This window comes from Erythrolamprus reginae, chromosome 2, assembly GCF_031021105.1.
Source record: "Erythrolamprus reginae isolate rEryReg1 chromosome 2, rEryReg1.hap1, whole genome shotgun sequence".
Taxonomy (NCBI): Eukaryota; Metazoa; Chordata; class Lepidosauria; order Squamata; family Dipsadidae; genus Erythrolamprus; species Erythrolamprus reginae.
In genome coordinates this window covers 29961301-29976941 of record NC_091951.1, presented here as the reverse complement: position 1 = coordinate 29976941, position 15641 = coordinate 29961301, and the positions used below count along the sequence as shown (strand labels likewise).

Here is a 15641-nt window from a genome sequence, read left to right as displayed (position 1 = left end):
TCTCGTGCACAGGGCTAGGACAATGCACCCAACGTACAAGTGCAAAACCGAGAATTTGCACCGCCTGACTTCGAGGACTTCCTTGGTAGCTAGTAGTTAGCTGTTTGCGACCAGGGCAAAGAGGGAACGTGGCCTTTGGGGCACCACTGTATCACGGGACTTCACTGTTTACATCGACCGTACAGAGCGTCATACCCGTCCGAGTAAAACGAGAAACAGAACCGAAGACGCTTCGCCACTAGGTGGACGTTCAACGCTGGAACTTTGGCAGAGAAAGATCCATGAAACGCGGTGAGCCTGAGTTATACAAATACAAGCACGTAGTGTATACACTGCTCAAAAAAATAAAGGGAACACTCAAAGAACACATCCCAGATCTGATTGAATGAAATAGTCCCATTGAATACTTTGTTCTGTACAAAGTTGAATGTGCACAAAAGCATGTGAAATTGATTGTCAATCATTTTTGCTTCCTAAGTGGACAGTTTGATTTGACAGAAGCTTGATTTACTTGGAGTTATATTGTGTAGTTTATATAACCCTTCATTCACACACAATACCACACAACACAACTCAATACAATACAACACAACAAAAACTAAACAAACCTTCTAAGCTGGCAGGCTACATCGACCCCATGATGTGTCTACCATAGATGTGACCCGCGGGGATTCCCTGGAAATGACGAGGGACCATCCTCCCTCCCAGACCTGAGGAGACGGGGTGCAACTGATACATTGTTGGGGGACCCCTGAAGCCCAAATGTGACCCATGAAGGAGGATTTTTTCAAAGATCTTTGAATAACACAAACCATATTGGATATAACATTCATGCTGTATGAATCAATTTTTATTAATCTGAAACTCAGTGAACAGATATTTCTGTCATTTATTGAATTTTAATTTAATTACTTACTTATTTAAATGTGCAAGTTTAGTTTCATTTCATTTGTGAATATATTTGATACTTGATGTCAGCATTTAAATTGTAATTGTAACAGTACAAATGAAGGTAGAAGCATTGAAAGAACGGGACACACCACTCTCTGGATTCCCGTGCACAGGGCTAGGACAATGCACCCAACGTACAAGTGCAAAACCGAGAATTTGCGCCGCCTGACTCCGAGGACTTCCTTGGTAGCCCTTAGTTAGCTGTTTGCGACCAGGGCAAAGAGGGAACGTGGCCTTTGGGGCACGATTGTATCACAGGACTTCAATGTTTATATCGACCGTACAGCGCATCATACCCGTCCGAGTAAAATGAGAAACAGAAACGCGTGAACGAAGACGCTTCGCCACTAGGTGGAGTTTCAAGGCTGGAACTTTGGCGGAGAAAGATCCATGAAATGCGGTGAGCCCGAGATATACAAATACAAGCACATACTGTTGCAAAACCCTCCGACAACAGCCTGACAACACCAGCCTTGAAACGGCGCGATCAGAGAGGCTGAGGCAGTTCAGAGTCCCCATTGCGCAACCCTCCGATGGAAAATTCTGCTGCAAACAAACATATTTCGGTGTTTAAAGGCCAATTCCGGGAACTTACCAGTGAAGAGCCAAAGAACATTACAGAGCATGTTGCCTCTCGGGATCTGCCTTGTCCTGAAACAATAAAGACTAGACTGGACTAGATCAAAAGACAGGCCAGGTCGCCCATTGGAATCCATTCTGAGCTGCAACACAGAGATCAAGCACACAGTTGGTCAGTAAGCGAAAAAGTTCCAAAATCCCCATTGCAAAACCCTCCGATGACAGACCGACGACGGCAGCCGTGAAACGGTGCGGGGAGCTAAGAGAAGCCGTCCACTATTCCCATTGAAAAACCGTCCGATGACAGCCCGACGACGGCAGCCTTAAGACAGCGGGAGGAGAGAACCCGGGGCCGTTCGGAGTCTTTATTAAGCAACCCTCCGAGGGAAATTTCTACTGCAATCAAACATATTTCGGTGTTTAAAGGCCAATCCCGGGAACTTACCAGTGAAGAGCCAAAGAACATTACAGATCATTCTGCCCCTGGGGATCTGCCTTGTCCTGAAACAATAAACACTAGACTACATCAGAAGACAGGCCAGGCCGCCCATTGGAATCTATTCTGAGCTGCAAGACAAACAGAGATCAAACACACAGTTGGTCAGTAAGCGAAAAAGTTCCTAAATCCCCATTGAAAAAGCCTCCGTTGACAGCCCGACGACGGCAGCCGTGAAACGGTGTGGGGTGCTAAGCGGAAGCCCTCCAGTATCTCCATTGAAAAATCCTCCGGTTATAGCCCGACGACGACAGCCTTGAGACGACGGGAGGAGAGAAACCGCGGCCGTTCAGTCCCTATTACGCAACCCTCCAATGGAAAATTCTGCTCCAAACAAACATATTTCGGTGTTCAAAAGCCACTTCCTGGAACTTACCAAGTGAAGAGCCAAAGAACATTACAAAGCATGCTGCCTCTCGGGATCTGCCTTGTCCTGAAACAATAAAGAGTTGGAAACATTTGGAGACGTGGAAACTGTATTTAAAATAACTCTTTGTCTCGCTGTGGGAATATCCTCCTCTTTTGTTCCCGAAATGCAGGGGTCCCCAAACTTTTTACGCAGGGGGCCAGTTCACTGTCCCTCAGACTGTTGGAGGGCCGGACTATTAAAAAAAACCCTGCGGTTTTCTTAATGCCGTCACCTTGAGGGAGGAGGAGGAGGTGAAGTGGAGCAAGTCCCCAACTCCTTGCCGAGTTTTCTCTTTCTTTCTTTCTTTCTTTCTTCCTTCCTCTCCTTTTTTTTCTCTCTCTCTCTCACTCTCTCACGTTCTTTTCTCTCTCTCTCACTCACTTTCTTTGTATCTCTCTCTCTTCCTTTCTCTCTCTTGCTTTCTTTCTCTGTCCCTCTTTCTCTCTTGCTTTCTCTCTCTCTCTCTCTCTTGATTTCTTCCTCTCACTCACTCTATCTCTCCCTCTCTATCTCTCCCTTTCTTTCTTTCTTTCTTTCTTTCTTTCTCTCCCTCTCTGTCCCTCTCTCTCTTGCTTGCTTTCTCTCTCACTCTTTCTCTTGTTTTCTTTCTCCCTCTCTCTCACTCACTAACTCTTTCTCTCTCTCTTTTTCTGTCCCTCTCACTTGATTTTTTCTCTCTCACTCTCTCACTATTTCTCTCTCCCTCTCTATCTCTCTCTTTCTTTCTCTCTCTCTCTGTCCCTCTCTCTCTTGCTTTCTCTCTCTCTTTCTTTCTGTCCCTCTCACTTGATTTTTTCTCTCTCACTCTTTCTCCCTTGTTTTCCTTCTCTCTCTTGTTCTCTCTCTTGCTATCTCTATTTCTCTCCCCCCTCTGTTGCTCTTTTTCTCACTTTCTCTCTCCTTTCTTTCTATCTCTCTCTCACTGTCTGTTGGTCTCTCTCACACACTCTCTCTTTCTCTCTCTCTCTTGTTCTCTCTTTCTCTCTTCCTTACCTCTCTGCGGAGGCCGGGGGCGGGGAGGCATGGCACCGGCACATCTGCAATGGGCAGGGGCAGCCACATCTCCCTTCTCCCACTGCCTATGTCTACCACTGGCGCCTTCCGCCAAGTTGGTGGCTGGTGCTGCAGGTTTCTTGGGCGGGAGCGGCCACTTTCCTCTGGGCAGCCCATCCAGGCGGGCCGTAGAAAGTGCAATAATCTCTTTACTTTATAAGGCCGCCTGGCTTGGCTGCCCAGAGGGAGTGGCAGCTCCCACCCAAGGAACCTGCAGCGATGGCTGCCGGCGGGAGAAGGAAAGGGAGCCGCGGCCGCTCCTGCCCGCTGCGGAGGGACGGGTGCCGAGTCTCTCAGTTGTGGCCTCTCCGCCCCCATCCCCCTGCCAGCCCACAAGGGGATGGAGAGTGCACGTGCACATGCAACATTCAGAATAAGAAAAACCTTCGCCATTCAAAAAAAGAAAAACTGTAGCCGGCCTCGCACTTTCGTTGCTCCCCGAACCCAACTTCAACACCCGGCTCCATGTAAAATCTCGTGTGCTGCCGCAGGCCGGATAAATTGCCTCAGCGGGCCGCATCCGGCCCACGAGCCGTAGTTTGGGGACCGCTGCCGAAACGGATTGGAGGGAATCTCAAGGCTGGCTCCTTGTCCTTTTGTAGATTGAAAGCCCTGACATGCCCCACAAAGCCTCTTTCCAATATTCTCCTAATACTTACTTGGATGATGGAGCGCTTTTTCCCTCTTTTCTGACCCCCGGATACCAGAGTCCCAGTGGGATTCTGTACAAGGAGGCTCCACCGAGTCCCTCCCCGACCCACGCCGTTCATGCTGCAGGCAATTCCTCCGCATGGTCTCGTGCTCTGACGGGACAGCTGTCAGAGATTGAACCCCGCTTCTCTCAAGCACTCACCTCCAAACATAGGAGTCCTAGACTAGATCAGAAGACAGGCCGCCCACTGGAATCCATTCTGAGCTGCAAGACAAACAGAGATCAATTCACACAGTTGGTCAGTAAGCAAAAAACGTCCAGTACAGTGTTCCCTCGATTTTCGTGGGTCAAACTTCACAAATGGCCTATACCACGGTTTTTCAAAAAATATTGATTAAAAAATACTTTGTGGTTTTTTTCCTATACCACAGTTTTTCCCGCCCGATGACATCATACGTCATCACCAAACTAATAATTTTTGCCAATAAATAACAAAAAAAGTATTGTTAATAAATAATAATGTTTATAAATATCAGGATCACTAAGTGTCTTATTCAATTGTGACTATCAGTAATAATGGTGAGTAAATGGTTGTGAAGGGAATGGGAAATGGTAATTTAGGGGTTTAAAGTGTTAAAGGAAGGCTTGTGATACTGTTCATATCCAAAAATAGTGTTTTTACTTCCGCATCTCTACGTTGCGGAAATTCAACCTTCGCGGTCGGCCTCGGAATGCATCCCTGCGAAAATCGAGGGAACACTGTATACACTGCTCAAAAAATTAAAGGGAACACTCACAAACACATCCCAGATCTGATTGAATGAAATACTCCCATTGACTACTTTGTTCTGTAGAAAGTTGAATGTGCACAAAAGCATGTGAAATTGATTGTCAATCATTTTTCCCTCCAAAGTGGACAGTTTGATTTGACAGAAGCTTGATTTACTTGGAGTTATATTGTGTAGTTTATATACCCCTTCATTCACAGACAATACAACACAACACAACTCAATACAATACAACACAACAAAAACTAAACAGACCTTCTAAGCTGGCTGGCTACATCCACCCCATGATGTGTCTACCATACTCAGATGTGACACGCGGGGGTTCCCTGGAAATGACGGGGGACCATCCTCCCTCCAAGACCTGAGGAGACGGGGCGCAACTGATACATTGTTGCGGGACCCCTGAAGCCCAAAAGTGACCCATGAAGGAGATTTTTTTCAAAGATGTTTGAATAAGGCAAGCTGTATACTATAGGTTTATGACTCAATTTTTATTAATCTGAAACTCAGTGAACAGATATTTCTGTCATTTATTGAATTTTAATTTAATTACTTACTTATTTAAGTGTGCAAGTTTAGTTTCATTCCATTTGTGAATATATTTGATACTTGATGTCAGCATATAAATTGTAATTGTGATAGTACAAATGATGGTAGAAGCTTTGAAAGAACGGGACACACCACTCTCTGGGTTCTCGTGCACAGGACTAGGACAATGCACCCAACGTACAAGTGCAAAACCTTGAATTTGCGCCGCCTGACTCCGAGGACTTACTTGGTAACTAGGAGTTAGCTGTTTGCGACCAGTGCAAAGAGGCAACGTGCCCTTTGGGGCACCACTGTATCACGGGACTTCACTGTTTACATCGACCGTTCAGCGCGTCATACCCGTCCGAGTAAAGCGAGAAACAGAACCGCGTGCACGAAGACGCTTCGCCACTAGGTGGAGCTTCAAGGCTGGAAATTTGGCGAAGAAAGATCCGTGACGTGCGGTACGGTCGATGTACTGTATACAGTGCTCAAAAAAATAAAGGGAACACTCAAAGAACACGTCCCAAATCTGTTTGAATGAAATACTCCCATTGAATACTTTGTTCTGTAGAAAGTTGAATGTGCACAAAAGCATGTCAAATTGATTGTCAATCATTTTTGCAACTGATACATTGTTCAGGGACCCCTGAAGCCCAAAAGTGACCCCTGAAGGGGAATTTTTTCAAAAATGTTTGAATAAGGAAAGAAATATTAGATATAACCCTCATGCTGTATTCTATGGGATTTATGAGTCAGGTTTTATTAATCTGAAACTCAGTGAACAGATATTTATGTCATTTATTGAATTTTAATTTAATTACTTACTTATTTAAGTGTGCAAGTTTAGAATCATTTCATTTGTGAATATATTTGATACTTGATGACAGCATATAAATTATAATTGTGACAATACAAATGATGGTAGAAGTTTTGAAAGAACGGGACACCCCACTCTCTCGATTCTCGTGCACAGGGCTAGGACAATGCACCCAACGTACAAGTGCAAAACCGAGAATTTGCACCGCCTGACTCCGAGGACTTCCTTGGTAGGTAGTAGTTAGCTGTTTGCGACCAGGGCAAAGAGGGAACGTGGCCTTTGGGGCACCACTGTATCACGGGACTTCACTGTTTACATCGACCGTACAGAGCGTCATACCCGTCCGAGTAAAACGAGAAACAGAACCGAAGACGCTTCGCCACTAGGTGGAGGTTCAAGGCTGGAACTTTGGCGGAGAAAGATCCATGAAACGCGGTGAGCCTGAGTTATACAAATACAAGCACGTAGTGTATACACTGCTCAAAAAAATAAAGGGAACACTCAAAGAACACATCCCAGATCTGATTGAATGAAATAGTCCCATTGAATACTTTGTTCTGTACAAAGTTGAATGTGCACAAAAGCATGTGAAATTGATTGTCAATCATTTTCCCCTCCTAAGTGGACAGTTTGATTTTACAGAAGCTTGATTTACTTGGAGTTATATTGTGTAGTTTATATAACCCTTCATTCACACACAATACCACACAACACAACTCAATACAATACAACACAACAAAAACTAAACAAACCTTCTAAGCTGGCAGGCTACATCCACCCCATGATGTGTCTACCATAGATGTGACCCGCGGGGCTTCCCTGGAAATGACGAGGGGCCATCCTCCCTCCCAGACCCGAGGAGACGGGGTGCAACTGATACATTGTTGGGGGACCCCTGAAGCCCAAATGTGACCCATGAAGGAGGATTTTTTCAAAGATGTTTGAATAAGACAAACCATATTGGATATAACATTCATGCTGTATGAATCAATTTTTATTAATCTCGTGCACAGGGCTAGGACAATTCACCCAACGTACAAGTGCAAAACCGAGAATTTGCACCGCCTGACTCCAAGGACTTCCTTGGTAGGTAGTAGTTAGTTGTTTGCGACCAGTGCAAAGAGGGAATGTGGCCTTTGAGGCAAGACTGTATCACTGAACTTCACTGTCTACAGCGCGTCATACCCGTCCGAGTAAAACGAGAAACAGAATCGCGTGCACGAAGACGCTTCGCCTCTAGGTGGAGCTTCAAGGCTGGAAATTTGGCGAAGAAAGATCCGTGACGTGCGGTATGTTCGATGTATACACTGCTCAAAAAAATAAAGGGAACACTCAAAGAACACATCCCACATCTGATTGAATGAAATACTCCCATTGAATACTTTGTTCTGTAGAAAGTTGAATATGCACAAAACATGTCAAATTGATTGTCAATCATTTTTGCTTCCTATGTGGATAGTTTGATTTGACAGAAGCTTGATTTACTTGGAGTTATATTGTGTAGTTTATATAACCCTTCATATACACACAATACAACACAATATAACACAACACAACAAATACAAAACAAACCTTCTAAGCGGGCAGCCCACATCCAACCCATGATGTGTCTACCATAGATGTGACCCGCGCGGCTTCCCTGGAAATGACAAGGGGCCATCCTCCCTCCCAGACCTGAGGAGACGGGGTGCAACTGATACATTTTTCCTGGACCCCTGAAGCCCAAAAGTGACCCCTGAAGGGGAATTTTGTCAAAAATGTTTGCATAAGAAAAACAATATTGGATATAACCCTCATGCTGTATTCTATGGGTTTTATGAGTCAATTTTTATTAATCTGAAACTCAGTGAACAAATATTTCTGTCATTTATTTAATTTTAATTTAATTACTTACTTATTTAATTATGGAAGTTTACTTTCATTGCATTTGTGAATATATTTGATACTTGATGTCAGCATATAAATTGTAATTGTGACAGTAGAAATGATGGTAGAAGCATTGAAAGAACGAGACACACCACTCTCTGGATTCTCGTGCACAATGCTAGGAACGTACAAGTGCAAAACCGAGAATTTCCGCCGCCTGAGTCCGAGGACTTCATCATCCTCTTCGTAGCTAGTAGTTAGCTGTTTCCGCCCAGGGCAAAGAGGGAATGTGGCCTTTGGGGCAAGACTGTATCACTGAACTTCACTGTCTACAGCGCGTCACACCCGTCCGAGTAAAACGAGAAACAGAACCGAAGACGCGTCGCCACTAGGTGGAGCTTCAAGGCTGGAAATTTGGCGGAGAAAGATCCATGACGTGCGGTACGGTCGATGTACTGTATACACTGCTCAAAAAAATAAAGGGAACACTCAAAGAACACATCCCAGATCTGTTTGAATGAAATACTCCCATTGAATACTTTGTTCTGTAGAAAGTTGAATGTGCACAAAAGCATGTCAAATTGATTGTCAATCATTTTTGCTTCCTAAGTGGACAGTTTGATTTGACAGAAGCTTGATTTACTTGGAGTTATATTGTGTAGTTTATATAACCCTTCATTTACACACAATAGAACACAATATAACACAACACAACAAAAACTAAACAAACCTTCTAAGCGGGCAGACCACATCCAACCCATGATGTGTCTACCATAGATGTGACCCGCGGGGCTTCCCTGGAAATGACGAGGGGCCATCCTCCCTCCCAGACCCGAGGAGACGGGGTGCAACTGACACATTGTTCAGGGACCCCTGAAGCCCAAAAGTGACCCCTGAAGGGGAATTTTTTCAAAAATGTTTGAATAAGAAAAAAAAATATTAGATATAACCCTCATGCTGTATTCTATGGGATTTATGAGTCAGGCTTTATTAATCTGAAACTCAGTGAACAGATATTTATGTCATTTATTGAATTTTAATTTAATTACTTACTTATTTAAGTGTGCAAGTTTAGTTTCATTTCATTTGTGAATATATTTTATACTTGATGAGAGCATATAAATTGTAATTGTGATAGTACAAATGACGGTAGAAGCATTGAAAGAACGGGACACACCACTCTCTCGATTCTCGTGCACAGGGCTAGGACAATGCACCCAACGTACAAGTGCAAAACCGAGAATTTCCGCCGCCTGACTCCGAGGACTTCCTTGGTAGCTAGTAGTTAGCTGTTTGCGACCAGGGCAAAGAGGGAACGTGGCCTTTGGGGCAAAACTGTATCACGGGACTTCACTGTTTACATCGACCGTACAGAGCGTCATACCCGTCCGAGTAAAACGAGAAACAGAACCGAAGACGCTTCGCCACTAGGTGGACGTTCAAGGCTGGAACTTTGGCGGAGAAAGATCCATGAAACGCGGTGAGCCTGAGTTATACAAATACAAGCACGTAGTGTATACACTGCTCAAAAAAATAAAGGGAACACTCAAAGAACACATCCCACATCTGATTGAATGAAATACTCCCATTGAATACTTTGTTCTGTAGAAAGTTGAATATGTACAAAACATGTCAAATTGATTGTCAATCATTTTTGCTTCCTAAGTGGACAGTTTGATTTGACAAAAGCTTGATTTACTTGGAGTTATATTGTGTAGTTTATATACCCCTTCATTCACAGACAATACAACACAACACAACACAACTCAACACAATACAACACAACAAAAACTAAACAGACTTTCTAAGCTGGCAGGCTACATCCACCCCATGATGTATCTACCATAGTCAGATGTGACACGCGGGGCTTCCCTGGAAATGACGGGGGACCATCCTCCCTCCAAGACCTGAGGAGACGGGGCGCAACTGATACATTGTTGCGGGACCCCTGAAGCCCAAAAGTGACCCATGAAGGAGAATTTTTTCAAAGATGTTTGAATAAGGAAAAAAATATTAGATATAACCCTCATGCTGTATACTATAGGTTTATGACTCAATTTTTATTAATCTGAAACTCAGTGAACAGATATTTCTGTCATTTATTGAATTTTAATTTAATTACTTACTTATTTAAGTGTGCAAGTTTAGTTTCATTTCATTTGTGAATATATTTGATACTTGATGTCAGCATTTAAATTTTAATTGTAACAGTACAAATGAAGGTAGAAGCACTGAAAGAACGGGACACCCCACTCTCTGGATTCTCGTGCACAGGGCTAGGACAATGCACCCAACGTACAAGTGCCAAACGTTGAATTTGCACCTCCTGACTCCGAGGACTTCCTTGGTAGGTAGTAGTTAACTGTTTCCGACCAGGGCAAAGAGGGAACGTGGCCTTTAGGGCACCACTGTTTCACTGGACTTCACTGTTTACATCGACCGTACAGCGCGTCATACCCGTCCGAGTAAAACGAGAAACAGAACCGAAGACGCTTCGCCACTAGGTGGACGTTCAAGGCTGGAACTTTGGCAGAGAAAGATCCATGAAATGCGGTGAGCCTGAGTTATACAAATACAAGCACGTAGTGTATACACTGCTCAAAAAAATAAAGGGAACACTCAAAGAACACATCCCAGATCTGTTTGAATGAAATACTCCCCTTGAATACTTTGTTCTGTAGAAAGTTGAATGTGCACAAAATCATGTGAAATTGATTGTCAATCATTTTTGCTTCCTAAGTGGATAGTTTGATTTGACAGAAGCTTGATTTACTTGGAGTTATATTGTGTAGTTTATATAACCCTTCATATACACACAATAGAACACAATATAACACAACACAACAAAAACTAAACAAACCTTCTAAGCGGGCAGACCACATCCAACCCATGATGTGTCTACCATAGATGTGACCCGCGGGGCTTCCCTGGAAATGACGAGGGGCCATCCTCCCTCCCAGACCCGAGGAGACGGGGTGCAACTGATACATTGTTCAGGGACCCCTGAAGCCCAAAAGTGACCGCTGAAGGGGAATTTTTTCAAAAATGTTTGAATCAGGAAAAAAATATTAGATATAACCATCATGCTGTATTCTATGGGATTTATGAGTCAGGTTTTATTAATCTGAAACTCAGTGAACAGATATTTATGTCATTCATGAAACGCGGTGAGCCTGAGTTATACAAATACAAGCACGTAGTGTATACACTGCTCAAAAAAATAAAGGGAACACTCAAAGAACACATCCCAGATCTGATTGAATGAAATAGTCCCATTGAATATTTTGTTCTGTACAAAGTTGAATGTGCACAAAAGCATGTCAAATTGATTGTCAATCATTTTCCCCTCCTAAGTGGACAGTTTGATTTTACAGAAGCTTGATTTACTTGGAGTTATATTGTGTAGTTTATATAACCCTTCATTCACACACAATACCACACAACACAACTCCATACAATACAACACAACAAAAACTAAACAAACCTTCTAAGCTGGCAGGCTACATCCACCCCATGATGTGTCTACCATAGATGTGACCCGCGGGGCTTCCCTGGAAATGACGAGGGGCCATCCTCCCTCCCAGACCTGAGGAGACGGGGTGCAATTGATACATTGTTGGGGGACCCCTGAAGCCCAAATGTGACCCATGAAGGAGGATTTTTTCAAAGATATTTGAATAAGACAAACCATATTGGATATAACATTCATGCTGTATGAATCAATTTTTATTAATCTGAAACTCAGTGAACAGATATTTCTGTCATTTATTGAATTTTAATTTAATCACTTACTTATTTAAGTGTGCAAGTTTAGTTTCATTTCATTTGTGAATATATTTGATTCTTGATGACAGCATATAAATTATAATTGTGACAGTACAAATGATGGTAGAAGTTTTGAAAGAACGGGACACACCACTCTCTGGGTTCTCGTGCACAGGGCTAGGACAATGCACCCAACGTACAAGTGCAAAACCGAGAATTTGCACCGCCTGACTCCGAGGACTTCCTTGGTAGCCCTTAGTTAGCTGTTTGCGACCAGGGCAAAGAGGGAACGTTCAGAGTCCCCATTGCGCAACCCTCCGATGGAAAATTCTGCTGCAAACAAACATATTTCGGAGTTTAAAGGCCAATTCCGGGAACTTACCAGTGAATAGCCAAAGAACATTACAGAGCATGTTGCCTCTCGGGATCTGCCTTGTCCTGAAACAATAAAGACTAGACTGGACTAGATCAAAAGACAGGCCAGGCCGCCCATTGGAATCCATTCTGAGCTGCAACACAGAGATCAAGCACACAGTTGGTCAGTAAGCGAAAAAGTTCCAAAATCCCCATTGCAAAACCCTCCGATGACAGACCGACGACGGCAGCCATGAAACGGTGCGGGGAGCTAAGAGAAGCCGTCCACTATTCCCATTGCAAAACCCTCCGATGACAGACCGACGACGGCAGCCTTAAGACAGCGGGAGGAGAGAACCCGCGGCCGTTCGGAGTCTTTATTAAGCAACCCTCCGAGGGAAATTTCTACTGCAATCAAACATATTTCGGTGTTTAAAGGCCAATTCCGGGAACTTACCAGTGAAGAGCCAAAGAACATTACAGATCATTCTGCCCCTGGGGATCTGCCTTGTCCTGAAACAATAAACACTAGACTACATCAGAAGACAGGCCAGGCCGCCCATTGGAATCTATTCTGAGCTGCAAGACAAACAGAGATCAAACACACAGTTGGTCAGTAAGCGAAAAAGTTCCTAAATCCCCATTGAAAAAGCCTCCGTTGACAGCCCGACGACGGCAGCCGTGAAACGGTGTGGGGTGCTAAGCGGAAGCCCTCCAGTATCTCCATTGAAAAATCCTCCGGTTATAGCCCGACGACGGCAGCCTTGAGACGACGGGAGGAGAGAAACCGCGGCCGTTCAGTCCCTATTACGTAACCCTCCAATGGAAAATTCTGCTCCAAACAAACATATTTCGGTGTTCAAAGGCCACTTCCTGGAACTTACCAAGTGAAGAGCCAAAGAACATTACAAAGCATGCTGCCTCTCGGGATCTGCCTTGTCCTGAAACAATAAAGAGTTGGAAACATTTGGAGACGTGGAAACTGTATTTAAAATAACTCTTTGTCTCGCTGTGGGAATATCCTCCTCTTTTGTTCCCGAAACGGATTGGAGGGAATCTCAGGGCTGGCTCCTTGCCCTTTGGTAGATTGAAAGCCCTGACATGCCCCACAAAGCCTCTTTCCAATATTCTCCTAATACTTACTTGGATGATGGAGCGCTTTTTCCCTCTTTTCTGACACCCCTGATACCAGAGTCCCAGCGGGATTCTGTACAAGGAGCCTCCACCGAGTCCCTTCCCGACCCACGCCGTTCATGCTGCAGGCAATTCCTCCGCATGGTCTCGTGCTCTGACGGGACAGCTGTCAGAGATTGAACCCCGCTTCTCTCAAGCACTCACCTCCAAACATAGGAGTCCTAGACTAGATCAGAAGACGGTCCGCCCACTGGAATCCATTCTGAGCTGCAAGACAAACAGAGATCAATTCACACAGTTGGTCAGTAAGCGAAAAACGTCCAGTACAGTGTTCCCTCCATTTTCGTGGGTCAAACTTCGCAAATTGCCTATACCACGGTTTTTCAAAAAATATTGATTAAAAAATACTTTGTGTTTTTTTTCCTATACCACAGTTTTTCCTGCCCGATGACATCATACGTCATCGCCAAACTAATAATTTTTGCCAATAAATAACAAAAAAAGTATTGTTAATAAATAATTATGTTTATAAATATCAGGATCACTAAGTGTCTTATTCAATGGTGACTATCAGTAATAATGGTGAGTAAATGGTTGTGAAGGGAATGGGAACTGGTAATTTAGGGGTTTAAAGTGTTAAGGGAAGGCATGTGATACTGTTCATATCCAAAAATAGTGTTTTTGCGGTTGGTCTCGGAATGCATCCCCGCGAAAATCGAGGGAACACTGTATACACTGCTCAAAAAATTAAAGGGAACACTCATAAACACATCCCAGATCTGATTGAATGAAATACTCCCATTGAATACTTTGTTCTGTAGAAAGTTGAATGTGCACAAAAGCATGTGAAATTGAGTGTCAATCATTTTCCCCTCCTAAGTGGACAGTTTGATTTGACAGAAGCTTGATTTACTTGGAGTTATATTGTGTAGTTTATATACCCCTTCATTCACAGACAATACAACACAACACAACTCAATACAATACAATACAACACAACAAAAACTAAACAGACCTTCTAAGCTGTCAGGCTACATCCACCCCATGATGTATCTACCATAGTCAGATGTGACACGCGGGGCTTCTCTGGAAATGACGGGGGACCATCCTCCCTCCAAGACCTGAGGAGACGGGCGCAACTGATACATTGTTGCGGGACCCCTGAAGCCCAAAAGTGACCCATGAAGGAGAATTTTTTCAAACATGTTTGAATAAGGCAAGCTGTATACTATAGGTTTATGACTCAATTTTTATTAATCTGAAACTCAGTGAACAGATATTTCTGTCATTTATTGAATTTTAATTTAATCACTTACTTATTTAAGTGTGCAAGTTTAGTTTCATTTCATTTGTGAATATATTTCATACTTGATGTCAGCATATAAATTGTAATTGTGATAGTACAAATGATGGTAGAAGCTTTGAAAGAACGGGACACCCCACTCTCCCGATTCTCGTGCACAGGGCTAGGACAAGGCACCCAACGTAAAAGTGCAAAACCGAGAATTTGCATCGCCTGACTCCGAGGACTTCCTTGGTAGCTAGTAGTTAGCTGTTTGCGACCAGTGCAATGAGGGAACGTGGCCTTTGGGGCACCACTGTATCACGGGACTTCACTGTTTACATCGACCGTACAGAGCGTCATACCCGTCCGAGTAAAACGAGAAACAGAACCGAAGACGCTTCGCCACTAGGTGGAGTTTCAAGGCTGGAACTTTGGCGGAGAAAGATCCGTGACGTGCGCTACGGTCGATGTATACACTGCTCAAAAAAATAAAGGGAACACTCAAAGAACACATCCCAGATCTGATTGAATGAAATACTCCCATTGAATACTTTGTTCTGTACAAAGTTGAATATGCACAAAAGCATGTCAAATTGATTGTCAATCATTTTTGCTTCCTAAGTGGACAGTTTGATTTGACAAAAGCTTGATTTACTTGGAGTTATATTGTGTTGTATTTATATGCCTTCATTTACACACAATGCAACACAACACAATACAACACAACAAATACAAAACAAACCTTCTAAGCGGACAGGCCACATCCACCCCATGACCCGAAGAGACGGGGTGCAACTGATACATTGTTCAGGGACCCCTGAAGCCCAAAAGTGACCCCTGAAGGGGAATTTTTTCAAAAGTGTTTGAATAAGGAAAAAAATATTAGATATAACCCTCATGCTGTATTCTATGGGATTTATGAGTCAGGTTTTATTAATCTGAAACTCACTGAACAGATATT

General features: G+C 43.6%; 1 long non-coding RNA gene across 3 annotated transcripts in view; it reads right to left on the bottom strand.

Annotated features, from left to right (window-relative positions):
- The window catches only part of LOC139163158 (uncharacterized), a 94998-nt gene extending 81216 nt beyond the window's left edge, over positions 1-13782 (bottom strand). The window contains exons 1-5 of one of the 3 annotated variants that reach the window (XR_011558429.1): positions 13600-13775; positions 12290-13202; positions 4342-4404; positions 2403-2459; positions 1547-2097 (exon numbers count right to left, since the gene is read on the bottom strand). This is a non-coding gene — a long non-coding RNA (uncharacterized lncRNA). Of the gene's footprint in view, positions 1-1546; positions 2098-2402; positions 2460-4341; positions 4405-11852; positions 13203-13599 lie in introns of those variants that run through there. The other 2 variants (XR_011558430.1, XR_011558428.1) reach the window with 2 other exon arrangements.
- Between the last annotated feature and the right edge of the window lie 1859 nt (positions 13783-15641).